General features: G+C 54.0%; 1 long non-coding RNA gene across 1 annotated transcript in view; it reads right to left on the bottom strand.

Moving 5' to 3' along the window:
- LOC139250274 (uncharacterized) overlaps positions 1-8,762 on the bottom strand; it is an 8,815-nt gene extending 53 nt beyond the window's left edge. The window contains exons 1-4 of the long non-coding RNA XR_011591279.1: positions 8,683-8,762; positions 6,434-6,517; positions 4,820-4,892; positions 1-49 (exon numbers count right to left, since the gene is read on the bottom strand). The exon at positions 1-49 is cut by the window's left edge and continues 53 nt beyond it. This is a non-coding gene — a long non-coding RNA (uncharacterized lncRNA). The remainder of the gene's footprint in view (positions 50-4,819; positions 4,893-6,433; positions 6,518-8,682) is intronic.
- Positions 8,763-8,970: the final 208 nt, after the last annotated feature.

Raw genomic sequence — 8,970 nt, 5'->3', positions numbered from 1 at the left:
CGCGGAAGGTGATATTCACAGGCAGGTTCTTCTGTCCCACATTCTCCACCTGCCGCACAAAACACAACAAAACCCCATCGGTTCAGGTCAAGCATCGCCAACACACCACCTCCTAACTCCCAGGGGTCACCGCGTCTCCCAGGCCTTGACCGCTACAGGCCTCAGGTCTCAGGCCCCACAGGCCCCATTTGTTGCTATGGTGATTACTAGGCCTTGCACAGGCCCTGGTTGTTGCTATGGTGATTACTTGGCCTCACCCAGGCCCGGGTTGTTGCTATGGTGTTTACTAGGCCTCCCCATGCCCTGCTTGTGGTTATAGTGCATTACTATTGTCATGCATCCTACATGGTTACCGCTTGTACTATTACAAGGTGCCACCAGGGGGCACCTCAGTGGGAGACTTGTAGGATACTTGTACAGGTGTGCCTGGCCGAGTATAAAAGGCAAGCCACCAGGTGTGATCCTCACTCTGGAGTGATCAATAAAGGACTAAGGCCACTACAGTTCAAGTACAACATGCTGCCTCATTGTTAGAGCATCTAAGGACATAACAATTGACGACGAGATTACAGAGCTTTACGCGGAAATGGCTACCCTTGGTAAATTTCAGCAGTTCGCCAATGGTGGTGATTGGGACGCCTTTGTGGAGAGGCTCGAACATTTCTTCACAGCAAAGAACCTGACAGGAGACAACTTGGCCACACTGGCTGATAAGCGCCGCGCTATCCTGCTAACCAGTTCTGGACCCACCGTCTCTGGCCTCGTCAGAGACTTGCTGGCACCAGTGAAGACAACAACCAAGACGTACAAGGAGCTCATAACCCTGATCCAGGAGCAACTCAAGCCCAAGGAGAGCATCCTCACAGCCAGACACCAGTTCTCTACCCACCGACGGCCCGAAGGCCAGGAAGTTGCGAAATACGCCGCAGATCTCAGGAGGCTGGTGGCACCGTGTGAATTCGGGACCCACCTCACCGAAGCGCTGTGGGACATTTTTGTCACTGGAATCGCCCATGAGGGCCTTCTTCACAAGCTACTGTCAGCGGATACCACAGTCACCTGCAGAAGGCCATCTCTGTGAGCCAGTCATTCATGACCTCGACCTGTGGCTCTAGGCAGGTGTCTCACCCTCAGGACTCAAACCCGGCAGGTGCTGTGCACAGAGTGGCACCATTCAGGAGCTGGATTGTAGAGCGTGAATCCTCTCAGGGAAGAGAGAACAGGCCACCAAGTCCCTTAACTCAGAGTCCGCCGAGGGGGGTTAATCGAGTAGCTCCATGCTGACGTTGTGGAGGGAACCACAGGACTCACCAGCGCCGCTTTAAAGACTATGTGTCAAGGCTGCAGCACAAAGGGCCACCTCCAGCAAATGTGTAAAAGAAATATGACTCACTGTGTCGATGAAGAGTCTGCAGATGGCCATGAATCCAGCGCGGCAGAGAGGCAGCTCAGCCCCACGAAGAGGGAAGTAGCATGTTTATCTGCACCACCGAGCGTTCCCCATTGAGGATGGAAGTCGAGATAGAGGACGTTCCAGTCTTCATGGAAGTGGACACAGGGGAGAGCCAGTCAGTGATGAATCAAGGAGCCTTTGAGAGGCTATGGGACAATCCGGCCGAACGACCCGAGTTGGTCCCGGTTCAGGCAAAGCTGCGCACCTACACCGATGAACTTATCCCAGTCGTTGGTAGTGCGGATGTAAAGGTACTCCATGATGGCGCGGTGCACAGGTTACCCCTGTGGATTGTTGCAGGTGATGGACCAACGCTGCTCGGAAGAAGGTGAATGGAGAAGATCCATTGGAGTTGGGAAGATTTCATCCCTCCAGGAATCGACATCCTCCGCGCTCAGAGGCAAAGCAAGCCCCCACCTGAGGGTGGACCCAGCACCAGAGAGCAGACCAGCACGGCTCCCGAGACACAGACCACTCAGCACGACTGCGTGGAGATGATCCAGCTGAGACAACAGGAACGCACCTTCCAGGCTCCAGTGGCAGGACTCCGGAGGAAGAAAATCGGATCCAAAGGCGGGTTCCCAGCTTCGGAGGCAGAACCCGGAGAGAAGAGGATCACCGCAGTCGACATCGTGGATGGAGGAAAGATGGCGCCCAGACCACGAGGTGTGGCACTGATGGAGCAACACGTGGTACCCAGCGAAGAAGAGGATTGGGGTAAAGATGGCAAGGCTCTCTTAAAGGAGGCTTGCAACCCACCACACTTAAAGGGACAGTTCCACACTCTCAATCAATGTAACAGCAACTGTGAGTTAGATGTAAAATGTGTAACTGATGATCAGAGTTGTGTACATGCAACAAGCAAAGAAAAGTCACGCGATCGCGATCGGAACTACAGGGTATTCACCATAAGTAATGAAACGTTGTGCGATGTAGGATTCCCACTGCACACAGTCAATGCAGCGGGCAGACATCTACCGGGAGCACACAGGTCCAGCGAGCTACCCAATGTAGTAGCCTGCGTCCCAGGGACCAGAGTTATGCACCATGGAGTGTGGCCACAAGCAGCCAATACATACAAGCCGCAGAGCAAGCGATCTCAGGAGGGCAACGGCACCAGTATCGATACCCTGCCCCTGATCGGCTCCACCTCTCAGACACCCGATGGCACCAACCGTCACGAGCCTGATAGAGCAAACTGTGCTAAGGCGCAGACCCCAGACCCCATCGCCACCAAGGCTACACCCGGGAACGAAGGTCTCACCCACAACGGTTCTCCCAAATGGGGACCGGGACCAGCCAGGATCCCAAACCAAACAACGCCCAAGCTAGCGAGTCGGCAGTTCCCTGTACACTGCCAGACAACAGCTCCCCAGGGAGCAGCAGTGACCCAGGGCGCAGGGAAAGGACAGGGAGGTCTGTGACCCTGCCCGACACTAGGAGCAATGGCAACGGCCCCGAGAGCAGGCAACTTGAGCCAACCGGGTTCCCACTGCCAGCACTGGGCACCGCGCCACCCCCAGACTGCCTGGACACCAGCCAGCAGTTCTGGAACTCGCTTGTCCTCACACACCGGTTACCGATCCCCAGTACGTATCGATAATGTATCTCACCAGGTCAACGTACTTGGCTCACAACTGCACCACAAATGTGATGCAAACTTGTTTTTCTGGCCTTGAATGTATATGAATGTAATGAGCCTCCGGCATAATCTATATGTGGGGGGTCGGGGGGGAGAATGGAGTGGTCAGGGACACACAAACAGAAACCACCAGCACGTTACTGCACCAACCACTCACCCACGATGGAAACGACCAGCCAAGGGTCAACCAGACAGAGCTAAGCCCAGAGCACAGTCAATGCATGAAGGCGATTTACACTAAAGGTTTGGGGGGGAGTGATGTCATGTATCCTACATGGTTACTGTTGGTACTATTACAAGGTGTACCACCAGGGGGAACCTCAGTGGGAGACTTGTATGTTACCTGTACAGGTGTGTCTGGCCTAGTATAAAATGCAGGCCACCAGGTGTGACCCTCACTCTGGAGTTATCAATAAAGGACGAAGGTCACTACAGTTCAAGTACAACACATTGCCTCGTGGAGTCATTATCAGACCATCTGAAGACACAACAACGACAACTTGTCCTTATACAGCACTCTAAAATGAAAGAAAGGCTTGGATTTATATAGCGCCTTTCACGACCACCGCATGTCTCAAAGTGTTTGCAGCTAATGAAGTTCTTTTTTGCAGCAGTCACTGTTGTAATGTGGGAAACACGGCAGCCAATTTGCGCACAGCAAGCTCCCACAAATAGCAATGTGATAATGACCAGATAATCTATTTTTGATATGTTGATTGAGGGACAAATATTGGCCCCAGGGCACCGAGGAGAACTCCCCCTGCTCTTCATCGAAATAGTGGCCACGGGATCATTTACGTCCACCAGAGAAAGCAGACGGGGCCTCAGTTTAACGTCTCATCTGAAAGTCGGCACCTCTGACAGCACAGTGCTCTCTCAGCACTGCACTGGAGTGGCCGCCGAGTTGTATATGTTCAAGTCTCTGGAGTGGGACTTGAACCCACAAACCTTCCGACACAGTGTGACCCACTGAGCCACGACTGTCACATTTAATGTAGTAAAACGTCCCAAGGTGCTTCAATCAGACAAATATTTGACCCCAAGCAACATAAGGAGATATTCGGACAAGTGACCAAAAGCTTGGTCAAAGAGTTAGGTTTTAAGGAGGAGAGAGCGGTAAAGAGGGGGAGAGGTTTAGGGAGGGAGTACCTGAGCTTGGGGCCTAGGCAACTGAAGACACGGCCACCAATGGTGGAGTGATTATAATCAGGGATACTCAAGAGGGCAGAATTAGAGGAGCACAGGCATGTCGAGGGATTTTGGGACTGGAGGAGATTACAGAGATAGGGAGGGGGCGAGGGCCATGGAGGGATTTGAACACAAGGATGAGAATTTTGAAATTGAGGCGTTGCTTAACCGGGAGCCAAGGTAGGTCAGTGAGCACAGGGGGTGATGGGTGAGTGGGACTTGATGCGAGTTAGGACACGGGCAGCTGAGTTTTGGATCACCTCTAGTTTACGTAGGGTAGAATGTGGGCGGCCAGCCAGGAGTGTGTTGGAATAGTCAAGTCTCGAGGTAATAAAGGCATGGATGAGGGTTTCAGCAGCGGATGAGCTGAGGTGGGGGGGCTGACGGGCGATGTTACGGAGGTGGAATCAGGGGGTTTTAGTTATGCTGCGGATATGTGGTCAGAAGCTCATTTCAGGGTTAAACATGACAACAATGGCTTCGGTCTTCCCAATATTCAATTGGAGCAAATTTCTGCTCATCCAGGGAATAATTACCTTGTAGATGTGTTGAACAAGCTTTTCATCTGCCTTGGCAGTCGTGAAGTTAATGTACTGAGTGGATTCAATCCTGCAACAGATGATGTCACAGCATTACAGCAGGATGTGGCTCCCAATTTAATTTAGCTTCAAGTTAAGTGCATTAGATACACTGTCCTTTCCCCCTCTGGGACCAGGTGTCACAGTGTGTTAGATACACTGTCCTTTCCCCCTCTGGGACCGGGTGTCAGTGTGTGTTAGATATACTGTCCTTTCCCCCTCTGGGACCGGGTGTCACAGTGTGTTAGATACACTGTCCTTTCCCCCTCTGGGACCGGGTGTCAGTGTGTTAGATACACTGTTCTTTCCCCCTCTGGGACCAGGTGTCACAGTGTGTTAGATACAATGTCCTTTCCCCCTCTGGGACCGGGTGTCACACTGCGTTAGATACACTGTCCTTTCCCCCTCTGGGGCTGGGTGTCACAGTGTGTTAGATACACTGTCCTTTCCCCCTCTGGGACCGGGTGTCACAGTGTGTTAGATACACTGTCCTTTCCCCCTCTGGGTCCGGGTGTCACAGTGCGTTAGATACACTGTCCTTTCCCCCTCTGGGACCGGGTGTCACAGTGCGTTAGATACACTGTCCTTTCCCCCTCTGGGACCGGGTATCACAGTGTGTTAGATACTCTGTCCTTTCCCCCTCTGGGACCGGGTGTCACAGTGTGTTAGATACACTGTCCTTTCCCCCTCTGGGACCGGGTGTCACAGTGCGTTAGATACACTGTCCTTTCCCCCTCTGGGACCGGGTGTCACAGTGCATTGATACACTGTCCTTTCCCCCTCTGGGACCCGGTGTCACAGTGCATTGATACACTGTCCTTTCCCCCTCTGGTACCGGGTGTCACAGTGTGTTAGATACACGGTCCTTTCCCACTCTGGGACCGGGTGTCACAGTGCGTTATATACACTGTCCTTTCCCCCTCTGGGACCGGGTGTCACAGTGCGTTAGATACACTGTCCTTTCCCCCTCTGGGACCAGGTGTCACAGTGTGTTAGATACAATGTCCTTTCCCCCTCTGGGACCGGGTGTCACAGGCATTAGATACACTGTCCTTTCCCCCTCTGGGACCGGGTGTCACAGTGTGTTAGATACACTGTCCTTTCCCCCTCTGGGACCGGGTGTCATAGTGCGTTAGATACACTGTCCTTTCCCCCTCTGGGACCGGGTGTCATAGTGCGTTAGATACACTGTCTTTTCCCTCTCTAGGACTGGGTGTCACATTGCGTTAGATACCCTGTCCTTTCCCCCTCTGGGACCGGGTGTCACAGTGTGTTAGATACACTGTCCTTTCCCCCTCTGGGACCGGGTGTCATAGTGCGTTAGATACACTGTCTTTTCCCTCTCTAGGACTGGGTGTCACATTGCGTTAGATACCCTGTCCTTTCCCCCTCTGGGACCGGGTGTCACAGTGTGTTAGATACACTGTCCTTTCCCCCTCTGGGACCGGGTGTCATAGTGCGTTAGATACACTGTCCTTTCTCCCTCTAGGACCGGGTGTCACAGTGCCATCGATACACTGTCCTTTCCCCGCTGTGACCGGGTGTCACAAAAATATTCGGAAAAAGTCTCACCCTTTGATAATCACATTCACGGCATATTTCACTCCAATAGTCTTAGAAACAAAACTATTTTGAATGTTTCTCTTCGGATTGTCACTGGAAAGTAGAAGATTTGAGACTTAGTCAGTCCTCGAAATATCAAATTCTTAAAACTTAAACTGGAAGATTGCATTTAATTTATATCGCGCTTTACACAACCACAGGACATCTCAAAGCGCTTCACAATGAAGTACTTTTGGAGTGTGGTCACTGTTGCAATGTGGGTAAAGCGGCAGTAAATTTGCGCTCACCAGCTCCCACAAACCGAAACGTGATAATGACCAGAAAATCTGCTTTTAGTGATGTTGATTGAGGGATAAATATTGGCCGAAGACATCGGGGATGAATCCCTGATCTTCTTCTAATAATGGCCATGTGATATTTAATGTTCCACCTGAGAGTGGGAATGGGGCTCTCGGTATAACGTCTCATCAGGAAGACGGCACCTCCGACACTGCAGTGCTCCCTCAATACTTCCCGTCCGACAGTGCAGCTCTCCGTCAGTACTGCCCCTCCGACAGTGCAGCTCTCCCTCAGTACTGCCCCTCCGACAGTGCGACGCTCCCTCAGTACTGCCCCTCCGACATTGCAGCGCTCCCTCAATACTGTCCCTCCGACAGTGCAGCGCTCCCTCAGTACTGCCCCTCCGACAGTGCGACGCTCCCTCAGTACTGCCCCTCCGACAGTGCAACACTCCCTCAGTACTGCCCCTCCGATAGTGCAGCTCTCCCTCAATACTGCCCCTCTGACAGTGCAGCACTCCCTCAGTCCTGTCCTTACAACAGTGCAGTGCTCCCTCAGTACGGCTCCCCGACAGTGTGGCGCTCCCTCAGTTCTGCCCCTCCAACAGTGCAGCACTCCCTCAGTACTGCCCCTCCGACAGTGCAGCACTCCCTCAGTACTGCCCCTCCAACAGTGCAGCACTCCCTCAATACTGTCCCTCCGACAGTGCAGCGCTCCCTCAGTTCTGCCCCTCCAACAGTGCAGCGCTCCCTCAGTACTGCCCCTCCAACAGTGCAGCACTCCCTCAGTACTGCCCCTCCAACAGTGCAGCACTCCCTCAGTACCGCCCCTCCGACAGTGCGGCGCTCCCTCAGTACTGCCCCTCCGACAGTGCGGTGCTCCCTCAGTACTGCCCCTCCAACAGTGCGGCGCTCCCTCAGTACCGCCCCTCCGACAGTGCGGCGCTCCCTCAGTACTGCCCCTCCAACAGTGCGGCGCTCCCTCAGTACTGCCCCTCCGACAGTGCGGCGCTCCCTCAGTACTGCCCCTCCAACAGTGCGGCGCTCCCTCAGTACCGCCCCTCCGACAGTGCGGCGCTCCCTCAGTACTGCCCCTCCAACAGTGCGGCGCTCCCTCAGTACCGCCCCTCCAACAGTGCGGCGCTCCCTCAGTACTGCCCCTCCGACAATGCAGCACTCCCTCAGTACCGCCCCTCCGACAGTGCGGCACTCCCTCAGTACCGCCCCTCCGACAGTGCGGCACTCCCTCAGTACTGCCCCTCCGACAGTGCGGCACTCCCTCAGTACCGCCCCTCCGACAGTGCAGCACTCCCTCAGTACTGCCCCTCCGACAGTGCGGCACTCCCTCAGTACCGCCCCTCCGACAGTGCAGCACTCCCTCAGTACTGCCCCTCATACAGTGCAGCACTCCCTCAGTACTGCCCCTCCGACAAAGCAGCACTCCCTCAGTACCGCCCCTCCGACAGTGCAGCACTCCCTCAGTACTGCCCCTCATACAGTGCAGCACTCCCTCAGTACTGCCCCTCCGACAGTGCAGCACTCCCTCAGTACTGCCCCTCCGACAATGCAGCACTCCCTCAGTACCGCCCCTCCGACAGTGCAGCACTCCCTCACTACTGCCCCTCTGACAGCGTGGCTCAGTGGGTTGCACTCTCACCTCTGAGTCAGAAGGTTTGTGGGTTCAAATCCCACTCCAGTCTGGATAGTTCTAGATTCACCCACGAGGGCAAACTGCATCTACCTTGTCGAGCCCCCTCAGAACCTTTTATGTTTCAATAAGATCACCTCTCATTCTTCTAAACCTCAATGAGTATCGGCCCAACCCACTCATCCTTTCTTCATGAGACAACCCCTTGATCTCAGGAATCGACCTGGTGAACTTTCTGTGCCTCCCGGGCAGGAGTGGTTACCCCTGAGCCCAAGGCTGTGGTTGTGAGGGTGGGGTGTGCCCGGGTTCAGTGTCGAGATCAGGGACCGTACCTGGTGGCGTTGATGCTGATCTTGGCTGTCTGCTTCCAGTCCCCATCGGTCGCAACGTCGAAGGTGGTGTTGAATATCACCTGGAGGTGGAGTGGGGGGCGGTGGGGGGGAGAAGGGAGGGAGCAGTGGAGGGAGGAAAAGAAAGATAGACTTGCATTTATATAGTGCCTTTCATTACCAGCGGATGTCTTAAAGCACTTTACAATCAATGAAGTACTTTTGGAGCGTAATCACCGTTGTAACGTGGGAAATGCAGCAGCCAACTTGCGCACAGCAAGCTCCCATAAA

The sequence above is a fragment of the Pristiophorus japonicus genome, unplaced genomic scaffold (genome assembly GCF_044704955.1).
Source record: "Pristiophorus japonicus isolate sPriJap1 unplaced genomic scaffold, sPriJap1.hap1 HAP1_SCAFFOLD_3619, whole genome shotgun sequence".
In the NCBI taxonomy this organism is placed as follows: domain Eukaryota; kingdom Metazoa; phylum Chordata; class Chondrichthyes; family Pristiophoridae; genus Pristiophorus; species Pristiophorus japonicus.
Note: the sequence above shows the minus strand (reverse complement) of the source record. Positions and strands in the feature narration are given on the sequence as shown.